Genomic DNA, 24,874 nt, shown 5'->3' on the forward strand with positions numbered 1-24,874 from the left:
GCTATGGACCCCATAAGGATTCAGTAGATATTCACAGTGCATAGCACAAAATCTGGCATACAGTAGGTATTCAGTAAATTTTATTAATTAATAATGCTGATTATAATGCTGTTTTGGCTTAAGAGTCACCTCATGAAAGGCCAGAAAAATGGAAAAGAGGGATGGCATACATAATCTCCAAAACTTGAAAATGAAACACATTTTTGTACTTGATTTTACAATTAATTAAGCTAAATCAAATTAAAATTTCATAGCATTTTGTAGTTCATGAAATAATTTAATATGTAATATTTTATTTACTCTTCCTAACAATGCTGCTAAAATTACTAAGGGAAATTTTATTATCTCCATTTCTCAGATAAGGAAACAAGTTAAGAAAGATTAGCATTGCATTAAATCTGTAGGTGGATGGATGGATGGATGGATAAAAGGAAGGAAAGAAAGAAGGAAGGAAGGGAGGGAGGAAGGGAGGAAGATAGATTCATTCCTCGAGACCACATAGTTAAAAGTGGAAGAGCTGAAGCAGCTCTAAAATTATAAATGTCAAACCCAGATCACTTTCTAGTGGAGAAAAGTTTAATATTATTACTATTATATTATTGTCAACATTATTACTAAGTATATCAGGTTGCCTAACATTGGTAGAGTGCATGTATTTTTCACATTCTAAATATATCTTATTACATGTGCCTCACACAATCTGTAAGATAAGTAGTTTAGGTAGTTTTAAGCCCCTTTCACTAATGAACAGAATAAGTAGCTTATCTAAGGATCCTTAATGTTCAGTTTAATAATTTTCCTATTTGATGTTGATTATTTAAATTAAAACTAAAATTCAATTCATTGATTCAACAAATTTGCTGGAGTATGTAGTGTTCAGAATGAACTTGTGACAAAATAAATAGTAAGGTGAGCTGGACAAGATATTACAGAGATATAAAAGCCCTATTAAGAAGTTTACATTTTATCCTAAGAGGAATCACAAGCCAAAGAATGGTTTTAAAGAGGAGAGTGCTATGATCTGGCTTACACTGAAGAAAGATCTTTCTGGGTTATATGTGGAGATTGAATTGCTTAGGAAAACCATTTATAATATTACTGTAAGACTCTGATAGGATTGTGAGAGTGGCCTTAACAAGAATAATAGCAAGAAGGAGAGAAATTTATAGATTTGTGCGATATTTAGCCACAGTAGGCTCAGTGATACTTGGGCACAGAGGGAGTAAACAAGAACTATGATTGAAACACTTACATGAGGGAGACTTCCCTGATGATCCAGTGGCTAAGACTCTGTGCTCCCAATGCAGGGGGCCCGGGTTTGATCCCTGGTCAGGGAGCGAGATCCCAAATGCCACAACTAAGAGTTCACATGCCACAACTAAAGATCCCACATGCTGCAACTAAAAAAGAAGATCCCGCATGCTGCAACTAATACCTGGCACAGCCAAATAAATAAATAATTTTTTTAAAAAAAGAAATACTTACATGAGCAATTGGGTAAATGTTGAAAAAGTTACCATGATTTATGGGACCCAGAACTTGGAAGAGGTTGGAAGTTCAGAGGAAAAAATGGATTCAATTGGAATATATTGAATTTGAGATGCCTGTGTAATATCCTACACACACACACACACACACACACACACGCACACACACACGTTGGAATTATTCAAGGGAGAGATAAGGAACTGGATATAAATTCAGGAATCTGCATTATGTTGATAGTTAAAGCACTGAGTGGATAATATCTCCCCAAAAACGTTTATGATCTGAGGAGATAAGGATGAATACTTAAAGAATACTAAAATTCAGGGAATGTCCAAGGAAGAATAGCCCACAAAGGAGCATAATCGGGAACATCCAGAGGAGAAGGAGCAAATCCAGAATAGTGTGGTGTCGATGTTTCCAGAAAGACTTCATGGTCAACATTTTTAGAGAGAATGAAACAAAGTCAGCCTTGGTTTTAACAAGGATGTACTTGGTCACCTGGATAAGAGTAGTCCCATCTGTCTCTCATAGACATCAATCACCTAGGTGGTAAAGGCTAGCATTGAACTTATTACTCTAAATGTCATCTTATCAGGAACTCCTCAAACACTCTCAAGTTTTCACTAAAATGCCCTAAAATAAAGCTTACTTATTCGGTAACTCCTTCTCCCAAGAAAGATAAAGATAATAGCACATTTTATCCTCAACAATATACTAGCAAGTTGAATCCATGACATATAAAAAGGAATATACACTATGACTAAGCGGGATTTATCCCAGGAATGCAATGTTGGTTTAACAATCTACAACTCAATCAATGTAATATGTCATACTAATAAATAAAGGACTAAAACCAAATGATCATCTCAATAGATGCAGAAAGCATTTGACAAAACCCAATACCTTTTCATGATAAAAATAATTAACCAACTAGGAATAGAAATAAATTTCCTTAAGCTGAAAAAAGGCATCTATGAGAAAGTTCACAGTTAACATCATACATGATGATGAAAGATTGAATGCTTTCTAAGATCGAAAACAAGACAAGGACATTTGCTCTCACTACTTCTATTCAACTTTACATGAGAGGTTCTAGGTAGGAACATTAGGCAAGAAAGATAAATCAAAGTATCCAAACTGGAAAGAAAGAAGGCAAATAAACTTTATTTTCAGATGACATAATCTTGTACAGAGAAAACACTAAGGAATCCTCTAAAAACCTTCTAGAGCTAATAAATGAGTTTGACAGGGTTGAGGGATATAAGATCATTATATAAAAATCCATTGTATTCCTATACACAAGCAGTGAAAAATCTGAAAATGAAATTAAGGAAATGATTCCATTTAAAACATCAGAAAGACTAAACAATTAAGTAGAAATCTAACTGAAGAAGTATAAGCTTGTACACTGAAAACTACAAAACATTTCTGAAGGAAATTAAAGAAAACCAAAATAAATGAAAAGACACCCCGTACTCATGCACTTATGGCAATACACCCCAAATCGCTGTCATCTAACTTCCTACCAAAAAACTCTACTGTGCTTTTTTTTTGCAGAAATTTACAAGCTGATCCTAAAATTCAGATGGAATTGCAGGAGACCCAGAATAATGAAAACAATCTTGAAAAAGAACAAAGTTGGATGACTCACATTTCCTGACTACAAAAGTCAGTATGAGGGTACAGTAATCAAAACAATGTGCCACTGTGATAAGGACACATATACAGATCAATAATATAGAATTGAGAGTCAATAAATAAAACCGCACGTTTATGATCAATTGATTTTTGACAAGGCTGCCAAGACAATTCAATCGGGAAAGAACAGTCTTTTTAACAAAGTGTGCTGAGACAACTGGATATCCACATGCCAAAGAATGAAGTTCAACCCCTTCCTTAACCATATATAAAACTTGACTGAAATGTATCATAAGCCTACATATAAGAGCAAAAACTAGAAAACTCTTACAAGAAAATATAGATGAAAATGTGCATGACATTAGACTAGTCAACTTCTTTTAGACACAAACAAAAAACAGATAAATTGAATTTCATCAAAATTTAAAACCTTTTGTGCAACAAGGCATATTGCAAGAAAGTATAAAGATAATCAACATAATGGGAGAAAATATGTGGAAATATTTTATCTGATAAAAGACTAGAGACGTGTATCTGGAATACATAAATAACTACTATACCTCTATAAAAAAAGGATGATAACCCAATGCAAAAATAGTTAAAGGATTTGAATACACATTTCTCCAAATAATATATACAAATGTTCACTAAGTAGAAAAAGAGGCTTAATATCATTAGCTATTAGGAAAGTGCAAATAAAAGCCACAAAGAGATACCAATTCACTCTCACTAAAATGACTAGAATTTTAAAGGACAATAACGTGAAAAACTGGAATTGTCATAAACTGCTGATGGGAATGTAAAATAGTACAGGTACTTTGTTTCTTTTTCTTAAATTTTTAATTTTTTAACACCTTTGTTGGAGTATAATTGCTTTACAATGTTGTGCTACTTTCTGCTGTAAAACAAAGTGAATCAGCTATACGTATACATATATCCCCATATCCCCTCACTCTTGCATCTCCCTCCCACCCTCCCTATCCCTCCACTCTAGGTGGTCACAAAGCACCAAGCTGATCTCCCTGTGCTATGCAGCTGCTTCCCACTAGCTATCTATTTTACATTTGGTAGTGTATATATGTCCATGCCACTCTCTCACTTTGTCCCAGCTTACCCTTCCCCCTCCCCATGTCCTCAAATCCATTCTGTATGTCTGCATCTCTATTCCTGTCCTGCCCCTAGGTTCTTCTTCAGAACCTTTTTTTTTAGATTCCATATATATGTGTTAGCATACAGTATTTGTTTTTCTCTTTCTGACTTACTTCACTCTGTATGACAGACTCTAGGTCCATCCACCTCATTATAAATAACTCAAGTTCATTTCTTTTTATGGCTGAGTAATATTCCACTGTATATATGTGCCACATCTTCTTTATGCATTCATCTGTCGATGGACACTATACCGTATCATAAAGACCTACTGTCCCTAGGTTTCCCCTTCCCCAAGCCTCTTGAAATTAGTGGTATTAAAAGGCCACTCTAAAGCAAGAGTCCCCAACCCCTGGGCCACAGACCAGTACTGGGCCACACAGCAGGAGGTGAGTGGCAGGCGAGTGAAGCTTCATCTATATTTACAGCCACTCCCCGTTGCTCACATTACTGCCTGAGCTCCGCCTCCTGTCAGATCACCAGCGGCATTAGATTCCCATAGGAGCATGAACCCTACTGTGAACTGCACATGTGAGGGATCCAGGTTTCACACTCCTTATGAGAATCTAATGCCTGATGATCTGAGGTGGAGCTGAGGCCGTGATGCTAGCACTGGGGAGCGGCTTCAAATACAGATTATCATTAGCAGAGAGGTTTGACTGCACAGAGACCATAATAAATCAATTGCTTGCAGACTCATATCAAAACCCTACCAGTGAATGGCAAGAGAAAACAAGCTCAGGGCTCCCACTGATTCTGCATTAAGGTGAGCTGTATAATTATTTCATTATATATTAAAATGTAATAATAATAGAAATAAAGTACACAATAAATGTAATGTGCTTGGGACTTCCCCCGTGGTGCAGTGGTTAAGGATCCGCCTGCCAGTGCAGGGGAGGCGGGTTTGATCCCTTGTCCAGGAAGATCCCACATGCTGCAGAGCAACTAAGTCTGTGTGCCACAACTACTGAGCCTGTGCTCTAGAGCCCGTGAGCCACAACTACTGAGTCCACGAGCTGCAACTACTGAAGCCCGCATGCCTAGAGGCTGTGCTCCTCAACAAGAGAAGACACCACAATGAGAAGCCTGTGCACCGCAACAAAGAGTAGCCCCTGCTCACCACAACTAGAGAAAGCTCACACGCAGCAACAAAGACCTGATGCAGCCAAAAAAAAAAAAAGTAATGTGCTTGAATCACCCCAAAACCATCCCCCCCCCAACCCGCCAGTCTGTGGAAAAATTGTCTTCCACGAAACTGGTCCCTGGTGCCAGAAAGGTTGGGAACCACTGCTCTAAAGCACAGCTAATTTCTCTGCTTTATAGTCCCATGTTTAATCTCACTCAGGCTGGTAGTAGCAGGTGAAGTTTTTAAAAACACAAAAACGAAAACCAGGAACAGTCAACTTATCACACCAGACTCCTAGATCTAATACCAATATTTTCTGAAGAACCTAAAACATTTATAACTGGCTTTTGTTTGCTTATAACTCCCATCCTTTGCCTTAATTACCAAAAACTGAAAACAACTTTTCTGCTGCACATTATCTCAAATTCAATAGATGCACAAATGGTGAAGTCTGAAATCAAGAGTCATTGATGAGGAATTTTGATATAATTGAATGTGAAGCATTTCATCTCAGGAAAATGGCTTTACTTTAACATACATAAATTTAATAGCACAGGGTATTTTGAATTGCAAAAAGCAATCATAGTAAGTATATGCAAAATTAGTTACATTCTGTCAACATACAGTAACTTTTTCCACTCAAGAGAGATTTTTTTCATTTATTTCTTGGTCTAGGTGATATAATTTACATTCAAGAAAGCTTATTCCAATGCACAGTCAATGCCTTGAAATAAGCTTGGCCTTGGCTATGTAATACCCACCACTTATCAAACGAAAGTGCGGTATTCAGAAAAGTGGCAAAAGGAAGTTATAAGAGAAAGGGCAAACCACATAAAGAAATATAAAGTTGCTCACATGTTTGGGAAAGCAGGATAGGTTTAAAAAAAAGACAGCACACACAGAGAGATGAAAAAAATGAAATCAAAAGAGTATTAACCAATACATAACAGGTTTCTTCCCCAAAGCAGACTGACTTAATATCTAGGAATTTGAGTCAATACATATAGGGTTGAGTTTCTACTCACAGGTTGAGGCTCACTTATTTTACCATATTTTGGAATCACTCATTACATCCCCTGGCAAGTATCTAATTTAGTTCCAGGTTAAGTCCAACTATAGCAGGCCTTTTAATATATAAAAATTTATAATGTTAGAGTTCACACTTAATCACCTATGATAACACTTTCAAAAATAAGTACTTTTACACTCTTATTATATAATACTAATCATAAGTGATACAGAAGAATTTTAACCTAAAGCCCAAACATATCCGTGACCTATATTTCTCTTTCCCTCCTAGATCAATTCCAAAACAGAATTCTTGTTTGAAGGAAAAAGAGTTATTCTGAAATTTAATATTCCTAGATGTTTGTAAAATAAATAGAATTTTCTTTAATATTCCAAATTACTCTTATCTCAACATAGGGTAAAGAAATCTGGATTCTAAAACCACATTGCTCTGATTACCATCATATTTTGCCCTTAATTCTAACTCCATTTCAAGTTGAACTTATGAGTTGTTACACCTCAAACCACACATGCCAAATACCACTCTGGCATCTGTTCATTTCAACTTATAGAAATGATAAGGACAAATGGACATGATAACTACCCAGTAAAAGATCATACCCAGAGATAAACCCACGAACATACGGTCACCTTATTTTTGATAAAGGAGGCAGGAATGTACAGTGGAGAAAGGACAGCCTCTTCAATAAGTGGTGCTGGGAAAACTGGACAGGTACATGTAAAAGTCTGAGATTAGAACACTCCTTAACACCATACACAAAAATAAGCTCAAAATGGATTAAAGACCTAAATGTAAGGCCAGACACTATCAAACTCTTAGAGGAAAACATAGGCAGAACACTCTATGACATAAATCACAGCAAGATCCTTTTGGACCCATCTCCTAGACAAATGGAAAGAAAAACAAAAATAAACAAATGGGACCTAATGAAACTTCAAAGCTCTTGCACAGCAAAGAAAACCATGAACAAGACAAAAAGACAACCCTCAGAATGGGAGAATATATTTGCAAATGAAGCAACTGACAAAGGATTAATGTCCAAAACATACAAGCAGCTCATGCAGCTCAATATCAAAAAAACAAACAACTGAATTCAAAAATGGGCAGAAGACCTAAATAGACATTTCTGCAAAGAAGATATACAGACTGCCAACAAACACATGAAAGAATGCTCAGCATCACGAATCATTAGAGAAATGCAAATCAAAAGTACAATGAGGTATCATCTCACACCGGTCAGAATGGCCATCATCAAAAAATCTACAAACAACAAATGCTGGAGAGGGTGTGGAGAAAAGGGAACCCTCTTGCACTGTTGGTGGGAATGTAAATTGATACAGCCACTATGGAGAACAGTACGGAGGTTTCTTAAAAAACTAAAAATAGAACTACCATACGACCCAACAATCCCACTACTGGGCATATACCCTGAGAAAACCATAATTCAAAAAGAGTCATGTACCAAAATGTTCATTGCAGCTCTATTTACAATAGCCAGGAAATGGAAGCAATCTAAGTGTCCATCAACAGATGAATGGATAAAGAAGATGTGGCACATATATACAATGGAATATTACTCAGCCATAAAAATAAACGAAAATGAATTATTAGTAGTGAGGTGGATGGACCTAGAGTCTGTCATACAGAGTGAAGTAAGTCAGAAAGAGAAAAACAAATACTGTATGCTAACACATATATGGAATCTAAAAAAAATGGTTATGAAATGCCTATGGCCAGGACGGGAATAAAGACGCAGACCTACTAGAGAATGGACTTTAAGACACGGGGAGGAGGAAGGGTAAGCTGGGACAAAGTGAGAGAGTGGCATGGACATATATAAACTACCAAATATAAAATAAATAGCTAGTGGGAAGCATCCGCATAGCACAGGGAGATCAGCTCGGTTCTCTGTGTCCACCTAGAGGGGTGGGATAGGGAGGGTGGGAGGGAGACACAAGAGGGAGAAGATATGGGAACATATGTATATGTATAGCTGATTCACTTTGTTATAAAGCAGAAACTAACACACCATTGCAAAGCAATTATACTCCAATAAAGATGTTTACCAAAAAAAAGATCACAGCACATGGTTTTTTTGTTTTTGTTGTTTAGTTTTATTTATGATATCCCCTTGCCTAAATAAATAAATAAATAATGAAAAGAAAATGAAAATAAGTTGTCAACTGTGTGCAGGGGAGGCGGGAACTCCAAAAAATAGGCCATAGCAGAAATAAATATTTCAAACATTTGTTTTGTCCAAATACCTGTTAGTTGTTCTGGCATAGTCTCAAATGAGTATTACTTTGCAAGTGCATAATTTTCAGAGTGCAATTACCTACATTGTATAATGGAGTCTTCCAACAAATCTTCTGATAGGCAGGAGATACCAGAAAGACCTGAGCTGCCTCCTGTAAGTTTTTATAAGTGAGGCCATATTCCACTGTTTTGATTACATTTCAGTCATATCCATTTTTGTCATATTTACACAGACCTAATTATAGGTTGTTCTTAAATAAATTATCTTGATGGAAGTTGTGGCTATCTGGCTTGCCCATTCATCCTACAAGATATACGTGACAGAGAGGCAGGCCACAAATATAAATATCTGAATTCACCTGGACTATCCGTTATGACCAGAGCTGGTAAAATAATTTTAAAACATTTTTCTCCTTTCAGGTTTGTTACTGTATAGCTCAGTATAAAACACAAAGAGAAGATATATATTTCTTTAATTTATTTATTTTATTTTTGGCTGTGTTGGGTCTTCGTTGCTGCGAGCAGGCTTTCTCTAGTTGCGGTGAGCGGGCTTCTCATGGTGGTGGCTTCTCTTGTTGCAGAGCATGGGCTCTAGGCACACGGGCTTCAGTAGTTGTGGCTCGCAGGCTCCAGAGCACAGGCTCAGTAGTTGTAGCACACGGGCTTAGTTGCTCCGCAGCATGTGGGATCTTCCTGGACCAGGGATCGAACCCATGTCCCCTGCATTGGCAGGTGGATTCTTAACCACTGCGCCACCAGGGAAGCCCACAAGGAGAAGATATTGATTAGACTCCTGGGAGAATTACACTGAGTGTACACACTCTAGGTGTACAAATGAGAGAATTCATTTTACCACATCCCAAACTCCAAAGGCAATTTCATCATTATTATTTTCCAAACAATTTATGTTTCTCTGTCAAGGCAGTCCCAGAGAACATTTGGTCAGTTACAACTGATCCTTACAGCACAGACTATGAAACTCCTAAGAAGTGGTCAGAAATAAAGATTGCATTCAAATGCTGAGAAGCACTGACATTGCCTGAGGAATGGCACTGGCAAACACAACATCCTCTTCCCTGTCTCTGGAACATGGATTTTAGCTCTGATGCCACTTTTTTTCCCTGGGAAGCCTTTCCAGGCCTTCTCATCCCTCTCTCTGTGATAGGGGCCTCTCCACTGACTTCCCAGGCTATCCTCTGTTTTTCTCTGTAGTAGCAATTATTTATTTTTATTCACAGAAATAGCTCCCAAGATATTAGAAGCTCTGCATAAAGGTAGCTATGTTTGTCTTATTCACCACTGTATCAGTCTTCATCAAAGGAATGGACAAATAAATGACTGAATGACTGTGCCTGATATCCAATACTTTAAGAAAGTAGCTTCATTATTTTTCCATCTGAGAATCTTGTCAAAGTCAATATTATGTGCTAGACATGAAGCATTATTCAGGGTTGACTAAAGAATGGAACTGGCATTTACTGAGTAGTACCTATGTGCTAAGCACTGTGTAACTCCCTTTACTGGTGAAATTTAATTTATCCTAATCCTTACATCACCTCTACTAAGTAATTAATATTATTTTACAGATGGAAAATAAACTAGGAAATATAAGGGGTTTTGTACATTTTATCTGGTTCTGTAATTCACTTACTATTTTTATACTTGTACAATGAGAATGGAAATAACTGGGTTCAGTTATCTTCAAAACATGAGGATGGGCACATTAGGAAAAGAATACATCAATATAATAATGGTGCCAAGCATCCTGTTAAGCACCTTAGATGTATTACTTTCATGTAGTACTCCAAGTGGCCATGAGAAACACTTTTGTCCCCCACCCCTCAAAGAAACCCCATATCAATTAGCAATTCCAAGCATCTTTTAATCTTATTCTGTGACAAGTCATTGGGCCATAACTGACTCTGAAAACAAATGGCTTTGTAATATTTATGGTAGAGATTGACAAAAAAAATATTGGAATAAATGTTTTCTATACCCCACTATTGTACTGTCACCTGCCCTGGGTATGCCTCATAGGTCTCTTATTACTCTCCCAGAGAAAGAATAATTATGGGACAATAAATCCATATTCTAACACATACTTAAATAACTCCTAGTATAACACATACTGCTAAGCCAACAGTTTTGATGTAGCATAGTATCTTAGTGGAAGAGTGAGAAATGCTTTTATCCCTTCTCAAATCATGGCCCATGTTCTCTCAGTATACAAGGATATAACCAGCTCTCTTACTTTACTGACAGACAATAGAATACCAGAGAAGAAAGTTCTGATGATGAAAGTTTGGGGCAGGGACAGTGCAGAGGGGATAGATTGAAGAATCCATCTAAAACATAGAGCACTGCATATAAAAGAAGAAGACCTTTGGGCAAGTAAGGAGCAAGTCATGGGCACCGGACGTATGAAAAAGTGAGAAGAAGTAAAGGAGTAGTGAGAGAGTACCAAAAGGAAGCTTTGGTGACTTGACTAGCACTAGACAGAACGACCAATTAGGAAAACGAACTTCCCTTCACTCTACTGATAAATGTGGTCCACAAACTACATTTTAAGAAACACTGATCTAGAGGGTCTCATCTAAGGAAAGTCATGTTCTTATTTATTTTTCTCCTGCCTCCACTTAATTGGGGTAAACAAGATTGATACTGTGTTGCAATTAAATAAGTACTACTTATTGCTTATCACACACTTGTAAACCACAAAGGCACACAAACAGTAGAACAGAACCTGTTAGGGAATTGCTTATTCATCAGATGGAGTCCATTTTCTCAATGTTATTACTGCCAGCCCTTCTTAGTTTATAATCTCAGTCCTTGGGACAATGTTGATAAATCTGCTTCAATATTTTCACTGTAACATTATATGCTTCCCCAGCCTCTCAAAGTGCAGAGAATCTTCAAAAGAAAAATGGGCCTACAGTTATGAAATTCTGGCAATAGCCCATTAAAAGAAAAGAGAGTAACAAGTTTTTCATTAACTAAAATCAATAACATACGCCACTGCAGTTTGCCATCGTTGCAAAAAGACATTGCATTCCAATCAGAGAGAGTACAAAAGGTTGTAAGTTCTACAAAGTCACAGAGGTAACCAAAATTAGGGCAGTAAACTAGTCAGTGGTATGAAATCAATAGAATCACTGAGCTCCAAATCCTATGTAGAAGTCTTTAAAGCAAAAGTATGACATACAAGGAGAACGTGTAACACAAATTAATAATGACCACTCTTAACCTGACAATAGAAGTTGTGAAACGTATTCTGTTTGCTGTTTGATACCCATGAAAATTAATGAATCATGTTTATTTCATGATTTAGTTTCCTTTTGGTTTAAATAATATTTTCATTCTCTGCTATTCTTTAATTCCAATACTTTTTAAAAGCATGTATGTCTGGCTACAGTCAGAGCTGGTTCAACTGGGTTTTGCTTATTGTTTGTTTTGCTTCTCAAAATGTTTTAAATTTTTATATAACTATTAATTAATGCAGTATTTCAGAACACTTTAGTGGTCCATAAATGAACCAGGTTCTTAGTTTGCTTTCAATCCAAATCCATATATCAGTTTTATAGATTTTTGCTATTGGGCAGGACCAGAATTAGGTTGAAGTGAGTGAAGTGCCTGGGGTACAAATTTACGGAGGCACATACTGAAGAAGGCACAGTTCTGAGAATAAATGTCCTCTTAAATTCTGTGCCCCAGGCACCTCACTCACCTCACCCTAGTCCTGGTCCTGCAAGTAGGTAATTACAGTTTAAGATTCCTGGTGACTCTTGGTGACTAACAAAGGGATGTGATCCCACCCGTTTTTGTTTTTTTTTAAACAAACCAATAAGCATCATAGCTGTAGATATTTTCACTAACTCACCAAGGTAAAACTGTGCTTTGAATATTGGAATAGCGAAGAGGATTTCAGGAAGACATTTCATATTCTGTTCACTTAGTCTTGAAATCTAAAAAGAAGGCTGGTGCAGGAACTCCAGTAAGTGTTCAGCTGTCTTTGGAACAGAGATTTTTCCCCCCTCACATGACACCCAATAAATGTTTGTTGAAACAGAGCTACAACTTTAATTTCATGAACAATTAATACTATGTTCCCACCAACTGAGGTGAGTAACTAGCTCAAACTGGTTTCAGGTCTGTCCCAGAAGATAAACAGTCTCCAACATAATAACATCAGCAGAATTTAATAGTGTTTAGCATTTTCTGCTTATCACAGCAGAATTAAATCACAAAGTAACTGAATTACAGAGTTCCTTACTCTATCAGAAAAGGTTCCCACATGATCATAGTCAAGGTCAGCAGTAGTGTGTTAAATGTGCCTACACTTCATTAGTTGGTGAATCTAGTTTCCAATTCAATTTCTTACTTTCATGAATACAGGTATCAAAACTACTTACAAAAATCAATTTTAAAACATGAAATTAGGAGATAGCATTACAAAGCATTCTTGACCTTTCTAGGATACCCATTTATGAATTTATCTGTAAAAGGCTGAGCACAGGGAGTTAAAAATTCCTTGAAATGTATATAACCAGCTCAAAGAAATAATGCTAGTAGATACAAAATACATGTCATTAAAATAAGTAAACTCAAATATGCATCTCTTTGCACTTGGGCACATACTGGCACGTGATACAGAAATTACGTACCTGAGAATTTCTAATCTGTTTTGACCTCAAATTGGAATGAAAAGACTCAAAATTCATGTCAAGAAGAGCTCTGTAGGTGTCACTGAAGCCATTTAAATGGTGGGATAAATTTTATGATAAAAACTATCCAGATAACTTCAGATCGTAGGAAATATTTTAAATATAAAACCCATTCCTTTAAATTTAGATGCTAAAAATCTGCTTAATATGTCCTTCTATCTTATCAAGTAGAGTCAAGTGAACATGATTAAATCTTTAAATTTCAAAGATTTTTCTGAATTTCATGATCACCTGAAAGTCATTTTTTCACATTACTCAAATTACAGGTACAAATGGAGGTAACATGATGTTTTGAAATGAACAGGTACCTGGCTGCAAGATACAATATATATTTTTTTTTTATTTTGAGCATGGCTCTCCTGTTATTTTATTTCTCCTAAAGCTAACAGCAAGGTCAAAATAAAAGTAGATTCAGTGTCCTAGTTAGTTGAGTTCCCATTAAAGTTTTTATGTAAACAATTTAGTGTATTCATGCTAAAATGGAATCTTAAGTAAATAACCTTAATCACAACTATGTAATTGTCCCTTTTATGTTTTCTATGTGCTTCTCTAGGATATCAGAAAGAGTTACTTTCCTTTATAGATGACAAAGTACTGAGTTATAACTATCAATTTTAGAACACGAGAATATTAGGGTCAAAAAAGTTCCTAAAGATTGTATAGCCGAACTGCCTCATTTTATAGAGGAAACATGGGCCCATAAAGAAAAAAAATTATACAAATAAGCGGGACTAATTTCAGTAGAAGTAAAACTGACAATATGTCATGTCACTATCATGATCATGTACTATCACATCCCACACTCAGAAAAAACAATGAGAACACTGAAATAGACAAAGAAAAAAGATGGTTCATCTATCTAGATCTGACCTCCAAGATATATGAAACCTTGAACATTTCCTCTGAGTTACTGATTCCTTCAGAAGAACAACATTTCCCCCACATTTCAACGCTGACACTTGAAGTTTTGCCTTGATTTTGTGGCCATGATAGTCATGTGAGAAAGCTTCTATTCCTCCATCACATGGAGAAAAACTGTAAGTTTGATAACCTGGTAATCTTGTATTTTCCCTTTAAATACCTTTTTAGGTTTTAAAATTTATTTATTACAAAATAAATGAGCAGACAGTACAGAGTTGCCATACACCACCACTCACAATTTGCCCTATTATTATTTCCTTTTTTTTTTTTTTTTTTTTTTGCGGTATGCGGGCCTCTCACTGCTGTGGCCTCTCCCGTTGCGGAGCACAAGCTCCAGACACACAGGCTCAGCGGCCATGGCTCACGGGCCCAGCCGCTCCATGGCACGTGGGATCCTCCCGGATGGGGGCACGAACCCATGTTCCCCGCATCGGCAGGCGGACTCCCAACCACTGCACCACCAGGGAAGCCCTTGCCCTATTATTAACATCTTGTGTTAGAGTGGTACATTTGTTATAATTAATCAACCAATACTAATAGATTATTATGAACTAAGAATGTAGTTTACATTTACATTAAGTTTGATTCTGCATTGCACAGTTTTATGGGTTTTGACAAATGCATAAATCAAGTGTCCATCATTACAATATCACACAGAATAGTTTCACCTCTGTCAAAACTCTTCTGTGTGCTTCATCTAATCAAACCACTCCTGTCCCCTTGATCTCTGGAAACCACTGATCTTTTTATTGTCCCTCTAGTTTTGCCTCTTCCAGAAAGTCATATAGTTGGAATTATATAGTAAGTCACTTTTTCAGAATTACTTCTTTTGCTCAGCAATATGCAGTTAAGATCCATCTCTGTCTTCTTGTGGCTTAATAGCTCTCTTTATCACTGAATGATATTCCATTATATAAATATATCACTGTTTGCTCACCCATTCACCTGTTGAAGGACGTCTTGGCTGCTTTTATTTTTGCCAATACTGAATAAAGCTGCTACAAACATACATTTACAGGTTTTTGTATGAACATAAGTTTTCAACTCAATAGGGTAAATATCTAGCAGAGCAATTGCTGGATCATATGGTAAGATTATTCTTAGATTTGTAAGAAACTATCAAACTTTTATAAAGTGGCTATGTCATTTTGTATTCCCACCAGCAATGAAATGAGAGAGGTGAGGAAGCTGCAGAAGAAAAGTCTGAAGATAGAAGAGATTGGTTCATGAGGTTTAAGGAAAGAATCTGTCTTCATAACATAAAAGTACAAGGTGAAATAGCAAGTGCTAATGTTCAAGCTACAGCAAGTTATCCAGAATACATAGCTAGGATAATTAATGACGGTGGGTACACTAAACAACAGATTTTCAAGGTAGACAAAATAGCCTTATATTGGAAGAAGATGCCATCTAGGACTTTCATAGCAAGAGAGGAGAAGTCAATGCTTAGCTTCAAAGGACAGGCTGACACTCTTGTTAGGGGTAACGCAGCTGGTGACTTGAAGTTGAAGCCAATGCTTATTTACCATTCTGAAAATCCTAGGGCACTTAAGAATTATGCTAATTCAACTCTGCCTGTGCTCTATAAAAGGAACAACAAAGCCTGGATGACAGACATCTGTTTATGACATTGTTGATTGAATATTTTAAGCCCACCTTTGAGACCTATAGCTCAGAAAAAAAGATTCCTTTCAAAATATTCCTGCTCATGGACAATGCACCCAGTCACCAAAGAGCTCTGGTGGAGATGTACAATAAGATTAATGTTGTGTTCATGCCTACTAACACAATATCTGTTCAGCAGCCCATGGATCAAGGAGTCATTTCGAATTTTAAGACATAATTTAAGAAATACATTTCATAAGACTATAGCTGCCATAGATAGTGATTCCTCTGTCCTCTGGGCAGAACATTCATAATTCAAGGGAAGAGCTCAAAACATCAACATTCACAGGAGTTGAGAAGAAGTTGATTCCAACCCTCATGGATGACTTTGAAGGGGTTCAAGACTTCAGTGGAGGAAGTCACTGCAGATGTGGTGGAAATAACAAAAGAACTAGAATTAGAAGAGGAGCCTGAAGATGTGACTGAATTGCTGCAATCTCAGGTTAATACTTTAACAGAAGAGGAGTTGCTTCTTATGGATGAGCAAGGAAAGTGGTTTCCTGACACTGATTCTACTTCTGGTGAAGATGTGAAGATTGTTGAAATGGCAACAAAGGATTCAGAATATTACAGAATCTTAGTTGATAAAACAGCAATAGGGTTTCAGAGGATTGACTCCAATTTTGTATGAAGTTCTACTGTGGGTAAAATGTTATCAAGCAACATTGCATGCTTACAGAGAAACCATTCATAAAAGGAAGAGTCAACTGATGCAGGAAACCTCACTGTTGTCTTATTTTAAGAAATTACTACAGACACTCTAGGCTTCAGCATGTACCACCCTTGGTCAGTAAGCAGCCATCAACATCAAGGCAAGACCCTCCACCAGCAATGAGATTACCACTCACTGAAGGCTCAGATGATGGTTAACATATTTTAGCAATAAAGCGTTTTTAAATACGTATGTACATTTTTTAGACATAATGCTATTGAAAATTTAATAGACTACAGTATAGTGTAAACATAACTTTTCTAGGCACTGGGAAACCAAAAAATTCTTGTGATCCACTTTATTGAAATATTCACTTCACTGTGGTGGTCTGGAACTGAAACCATAATATCTCCGTGATGTGCCTCTTTATCAATAATACATTTAGATAATTTTGTCATGGTCTGCATTCCAATATGGAATCAACTGACTTCCTAAATGATTTTTTTAACTTGCATACATTAAGGTTCAATTTTTGTGCTATAAAGTTCTGAGTTTTGACAAATGCACACTGTCATGTAGCCACCAACCCAATGTCATACGAAATAGTTTAACTGCCCTAAAAGTTTCCCTGTGCTTCAACTATTCAAATCCCTTCCACCTTGAACTCAGGGCAACTACTAATCTGTTTATCATCTATAAAATTTTGCCTTTTGCAAAATGTCACATAAATGGAATCATATCATATATAGCCTTTTCAGACTGATTTCTTTAACTTAGCAATATTCATTTAAGATTTATCCATGTCTTTGCATAGCTTCACAACTCATTCCTTTTTACTGCTGACAGTATTCCTTTGTATGGCTATATGACAGTTCATTTACCATTCACCCACTGAAGGACATCTTGGTTGCTTCCAGTGTTTCATGTTTGTGAATTAAGTGGCTATAAACATTCATAGGCAGGTTTTATATGGTCCTAAGTTTTCATATCATTTGAGTAAATACCTAGGAACATGACTGATAGATCACATGGTAAGACTATGCTTAGCTTTGTGAGAAACTGCCAAACTGAGGGAGCTTCAAGATGGTGGGAGCGTAAGATGCAGAGATCACCTTCCTCTCCACAAATCCATCACAAATACATTAAATGTGGAACAGCTCCTACAGAACACCTGCTAAACGCTGGCAGAAGACCTCAGACCTCCCAAAAGGCAAGAAAATCCCCACGTACCTGGGTAAGGCAAAAGAAAAAAGAAAAAACAGAGAAAAAGAACAGGGACGGGACCAGCACCAGTGGGAGGGAGATGTGAAGGAGGAAAGGTTTCCACACACTAGGAAGCCCCTTTGTGGGCAGAGACTGCAGGTGGCAGAGGGGGAAGTTTCGGGGCTGCGGAGGAGAGCGCAGCAACAGGGGTGCAGAGGGCCTAGCAGAGAGATTCCCGCACAGAGGATCGGTGCCGACCAGCACTCACCAGTCCGAGAGGCTTGTCTGCTCAACCGCAGTGGGGCAGGGCTGAGGGTCGGGCTTCGGTTGGACCGCAGGGAGAGGACTGGGGTTGGCGGCGAGAACACAGCCTGAAGGGACAACTGCACCACAGCTAGCTGGGAGGGAGTCAGGGAAAAACTCTGGACAGGCCAAAGAGGAAAGAGACTTTCTCTTGCCTCTTTGTTTCCTGGTGCGTGAGGAGATCAGATGAAAAGCGCCACTTAAAGGAGCTCAAGAGACGGGTGCGAGCCACGGCTATCAGGCCACCAAGAAGCCTGTGTGCAAGCACAGGTCACTACCCACACCTGCCCTCCCGGGAGCCTGTGCAGCACAACACTGCCAGGGTCCCGTGATCCAGGGACAATTTCCCTGGGAGAACACACGGTGCCTCAGGCTACTGCAACGTCACGCTGACCTCTGCCACCGCAGGCTCACCCCACATACTTACCCCTCACTCCCCCCAGCCAGAGTGAGCCAGAGCCACCGAATCAGCTGCTTTTTTTTTTTTTTTTTTGCAGTACGCGGGGCTCCCACTCTTGTGGCCTCTTCCGTTGCGGAGCATAGGCTCCGGACACACAGGCCCAGCCACTCTGGGGCATGTGGGATCCTCCCACACCGGGGCACGAACCTGCGTCCCCTGCATCGGCGGGTGGACTCTCAACCACTGTGCCACCAGGGAAGCCCTCAGCTGCTCTTTTAACCCCATCTTGCCTGAACTAAAAACAGATGCCCTCAGGCGACCTACAAGCAGAGGCGGGGCCAAATCCAAAGCTGAAAACCAAGAGCTGTGCGAACAAAGAAGAGAAAGGGAAATCTCCACCAGCAGCCTAAGGAGCAGAGGATTAAATCTCCACAATCAACCTGATGTACCCTGCATCTGTGGAATACATGAATAGACAACGAATTATCCGAAATGGAGGAGGTGGACATTGGGAGTGAAGATATATACATTTTTTCCCTTTTCCTCTTTTTGAGTGTGTGTGTGTATGCTTCTATGTGTGATTTTGTCTGTATAGCTTTGCTTTTACCATTTGTCCTAGGGTTCTCTCTTTCTGATTCTTTTTGCTTTGTTTTTTTTTTCACTTTTTAAAAATCTTTCTTAATAAATATTTTTTACTTTTTATTTTAATAACTTCATTTTAATTTATCTTACTTTATTTTATTTTATTTTACTTTATCTTCCTTCTTTCTTTCTATTTTTTCTCCCTTTTATTCTGATCCATAGGGATGAAAGGCTCATAGCACTCCAGCCAGGCGTCAGGGTTGTGCCTCTGAGGTGGGAGAGCCAACTTCAGGACACTGGTCCACAAGAGACCTCCCAGCTCCATGTACTATCAAACAGTGAAAATCTCCCAGAGATCTCCATCTCAACGCCAACACCCAGCTTCACTCAACGACCAGCAAGCAACAGTGCTGGACACCCTATGCCAAACAACTAGCAAGACAGGAACACAACCCCATCCATTAGCAGAGAGGCTGCCTAAAATCATAATAAGGCCACAGACACCCCAAAACACACCACCAAACGTGGACCTGCCCACCAGGAAGACAAGATCCAGCCTCATCCACCAGAACACAGGCACTAGTCCCCTTCACCAGGAAGACTACACAACCCACTGAACCAACCTTAGCCACTGGGGACAGACACCAAAAACAACGGGAATTAAGAACCTGCAGCCTGTGAAAAGAAGACCCCAAACACAGTAAGGTAAGCAAAATGAGAAGACAGAAACACACAGCAGATGAAGGAGCAAGGCAAACAGCCACCAGACCTAGCAAACGAAGAGGAAATAGGGAGACTACCTGAAAAATAATTCAGAATAATGATACTAAAGATGATCCAAAATCTTGGAAACAGAATAGAGAAAATACAAGAAACGTTTAACAAGGACCTAGAAGAAGTGAAGAGCAAACAAACTGATGAACAACACAATAAATGAAATAAAAAATTCTCTAGAAGGGATCAACAGCAGAATAGCTGAGGCAGAAAGGATAAGTAAACTGGAAGACAAACAGTGCAAATAACTACTGCAGAGCAGAACAAAGAATAAAGAATGCAAAGAATTGAGGACAGTCTCAGACACCTCATAGACAATATTAAACGCACCAACAGTCGAATTATAGGAGTTCCAGAAGAAGAAGAGAAAAAGAAAGGGACTGAAAAATATTTGAAGAGATTATAGGTGAAAACGTCCCTAATATGGGAAAGGAAATAGTTAATCAAGTACAGGAAGGGCAGAGAGTCCTATACAGGATAAATCAAAGGAGAAACATGTCAAGACACACACTAATCAAACTATCAAAAATTAAATACAAAGAAAAACTATTAAAAGCAGCAAGGGAAAGACAACAAACAACACACAAGGGAATCACCATGGAGTTAACAGCTGATCTTTCAGCAGAAACTCTGCAAGCCAGAAGGGAGTGGCAGGACATATTTAAAGCGATGACGGAGAAAAACATACAACCAAGATTACTCTACCCAGCAGGGATCTAATTCAGATTTCAGGGAGAAATTAAAACGTTTACAGACAAGCAAAAGCTAAGAGAATTCAGCACCACAAAACCAGCTTTACAACAAATGCTAAAGGAACTTCACTAGGCAGGAAACACAAGAGAAGGAAAAGACCTACAATATCAAACCAAAAACAATTAAGAAAATGGGAATAGGAACACACACATTGATGAGTACCTAAAATGTAAATGGATTAAATGCTCCAACCAAAAGACACAGACTGGCTGAATGGATACAAAAACAAGAGATGTTTTTGTTGTATTTTTCTTGTCTGCTTCTGTTGTCTACAAGAGACCCACTTCACACCTAGGGACACATACACACTGAAAGTGAGGGGATGGAAAAAGATATTCCATGGAAATGGAAATCAAAAGAAAGCTGAAGTAGCAATTCTGATATCAGACAAAATAGACTTTTATTAAAATAAAGACTATAACAAGAGACAAAGAAGGAAACTACATAATGATCAAGGGATCGATCAAAGAAGAAGATACAACAACTGTAAATATTTATGCACCCAAAATACGAGCACCACAATACATAGGGCAAATACTAACAGCCATAAAAGGGGAAATCGACAGTAACACAATCAGAGTAGGGGACTTTAACACCCAACTTTCACCAATGGACAGATCATCCAAAATGAAAACCAAATAAGGAAACACAAACTTTAAATAATACATTCAACAAGATGGACTTAATTGATATTTATAGGACATTCCAACTAAGCACAACAGAATACACATTCTTCTCAAGTGCTCATGGAACATTTTCCAGGATACATCATATCTTGGGTCACAAATCAGGCCTTGGTAAATTTAAGAAAATTGAAACCATATCAAGTATCTTTTCCGACTAGAATTCTATGAGACTAGATATCAATTACAGGAAAAAAAATCTGTAAAAAATACAAACACATGGAGGGTAAACAATACACTACTTACTAAACAAGAGATGACTGAAGAAATCTAAGAGGAAATCAAAAAATACCTAGAAACAAATGACAATGAAAACACGACGTCCCAAAACTTATGGGATGCAGGAAAAGAAGTTCTAAGAGGGAAGTTTACAGCAATTCAATCTTACCTTAAGAAACAAGAAACATCTCACATAAACAACCTAACCTTACACCTAAAGCAATTAGAGAAAGAAGAACAAAAAAAAGACCCAAAGTTAACAGAAGGAAAGAAATCATAAAGATCAGATCAGAAATAAATGAGAAAGAAATGAAGGAAATGATAGCAAAGATCAATAAAACTAAATGCTGGTTCTATGAGATCATAAACAAAATTAATAAACCATTAGCCAGACTCATCAGGAAAAAAAGGGAGAAGACTCAAATTAATAGAATTAGAAATGAAAAAGGAGAAGTAACAAGTGATACTGCAGAAATACAAAGGATCATGAGAGATTACGACAAGCAACTCTATGCCAAGAAAATGGACAACCTGGAAGAAATGGACAAATTCTTAGAAATGCACAACTTCCAAGAATGAACAAGGAAGAAATAGAAAATATGAACAGGCCAATCACAAGCACTGAAATTGAAACTGTGATTTAAAATCTTCCAACAGACAAAAGCCCAGGATCAGATGGCTTCACAGGAGAATTCTATCAAACATTTGTAGAAGAGCTAACATCTATCCTTCTCAAACTCTTCCAAATATAGCAGAGGGAGGGACACTCCCATACTCATGTTATGAGGCCACCATCACCCTGACACCAAAACCAGACAAAGATGTCACAAAGAAAGAAAACTACAGGCCAATATCACTGATGAACATACATGCAAAAATCCTCAGCAAAAGACTAGCAAACAGAATCCAACAACACATTAAAAGGATCATACACCATGATCAAGTGGGGTTAATCCCAGGAATGCAAGGATTCTTCAATATACGCCAATCAATCAATGTGATACACCATATTAACAAATTGAAGGAAAAAATACCTATGATCACCTCAATAGATGCAGAGAAAGCTTTCGACAAAATTCAACACCCATTTATGATAAAAACCCTGCAGAAAGTAGGCTTAGAGGGAACTTTCCTCAACATAGTAAAGGTCATATATAACAAACCCACAGCCAACATCGTCCTCAATGGTGAAGAAATGAAACCATTTCCACTAAGATCAGGAATAAGACAAGGCTGCCCACTCTCACGAGTCTTATTCACCATAGTCTTGGAAGTTTTAGCCACAACAATCAGAGAAGAAAAAGAAATAAAAGGAATCCAAATCAGAAAAGAAGAAGTAAAGCTGTCACTGTTTGCAGATGACATGATACTATACATAGAGAATCCTAAAGATGCTACCAGAAAACTCCTAGAGCTAATCAATGAATTTGGTATAGTAGCAGGATACAAAATTAATGCACAGAAATCTCTGGCATTCCTATACACTAATGATGAAAAATCTGAAAGTGAAATTATGAAAACACTCCCATTTACCATTGCAACAAAAAGAATAAAATATCTAGGAATAAACCTACCTAAGGAGACAAAAGACGTGTATGCAGAAAATTATAAGACACTGATGAAAGTAATTAAAGATGACACAAATAGATGGAGAGATATACCATGTTCTTGAATTGGAAGAATCAACATTGTGAAAATGACTATACTACCCAAAGAAATCTACAGATTGAATGCAATCCCTATCAAACTACCACAGGAATTTTTACAGAACTAGAAGAAAAAATTCCACCATTTCTATGAAAACACAAAATATCTTGAATAGCCAAAGAAATCTTGAGAAAGAAAAACAGAGCTGGAGGAATCAGGCTCCCTGACTTCAGACTATACTACCAAGCTACAGTAATCAAGAGAGTATGGTACTGGCACAAAAACAGAAATATAGATCAGTGGAACAGGATAGAAAGCCCAGAGATAAACCCATGCAAATATGGTCACCTTATCTTTGATAAAGGAGAAAAGAATATACAGTGGAGAAAAGACAGCCTCTTCAATAAGTGGTGCTGGGAAATATGGACAGCTACATGTAAAAGAATGAAATTAGAACACTCCCTAACACCATACACAAAAATAAATTCAAAATGGATTAAAGACCTAAATGTAAGGCCAGACACCATCAAACTCTTAGAGGAAAACATAGGCAGAACACTCTATGACATAAATCACAGCAAGATCCTTTTGGACCCACCTCCTAGAGGAATGGAAATAAAAACAAAAACAAACAAATGGGACCTAATGACACTTAAAAGCTTTTGCACAGCAAAGGAAACCATAAACAAGACAAAAGACAACCCTCAGAATGGGAGAAAATATTTGGAAATGAAGCAACGGACACAGGATTAATCTCCAAAACATACAAACAACTCATGCAGCTCAATATCAAAAAAACAAACAGCCCAATCGAATAATGGACAGAAGAGCTAAACAGACATTTCTCCAAAGAAGATATACAGCTTGCAGGCAAACACGAAAGAATGATCAACATCACTATCATTAGAGAAATGTAAATCAAAACTACAATGAGATATCATCTCACAGAGGTCAGAATGGTCATCATCAAAAAATCTACAAACAATAAATGCTGGAGAGGGTGTGGAGAAAAGGGAAGCCTCTTACACTTGGTGGGAATGTAAATTGATACAGCCACTATGGAGAACAGTATAGAGTTTCCTTAAAAAACTAAAAATAGAACAACCATATGACCCAGCAATCCCACTTCTGGGTATATACCCTGAGAAAACCATCATTCAAAAAGAATCATGTACCAAAATGTTCGTTGCAGCTCTATTTACAATAGCCAGGACATGTAAGCACCCTAAGTGTCCATCAACAGACGAATTGATAAAGAAGATGTGGCACATATATACAATGGAATATTACTTAGTCATAAAAAGAAACGAAATTGAGTTATTTGTAGTGAGGTGGATGAACCTAGAGACTGTCATACTGAGTGAAGTAAGTCAGAAAGAAAAAAACAAATACCGTATTCTAACACATATATATGGAATCTAATAAAAAAAGAAAAAAAAAGAAAAAAATATGGTCAGAAGAACCCAGGGGCAAGACAGGAATAAAGATGCAGTCCTACTAGAGAATGGACTTGAGGATATGAGGAGGGGGAAGGGTAAGCTGGGACAAAGTGAGAGAGTGTCATGGACATATATACACTACCAAACGTAAAATAGATAGCTAGTGGGAAGCAGCCACATAGCACAGGGAGATCAGCTCGGTGCTTTGTGACCACCTAGAGGGGT

Source organism: Mesoplodon densirostris, chromosome X (genome assembly GCF_025265405.1).
Source record: "Mesoplodon densirostris isolate mMesDen1 chromosome X, mMesDen1 primary haplotype, whole genome shotgun sequence".
In the NCBI taxonomy this organism is placed as follows: domain Eukaryota; kingdom Metazoa; phylum Chordata; class Mammalia; order Artiodactyla; family Ziphiidae; genus Mesoplodon; species Mesoplodon densirostris.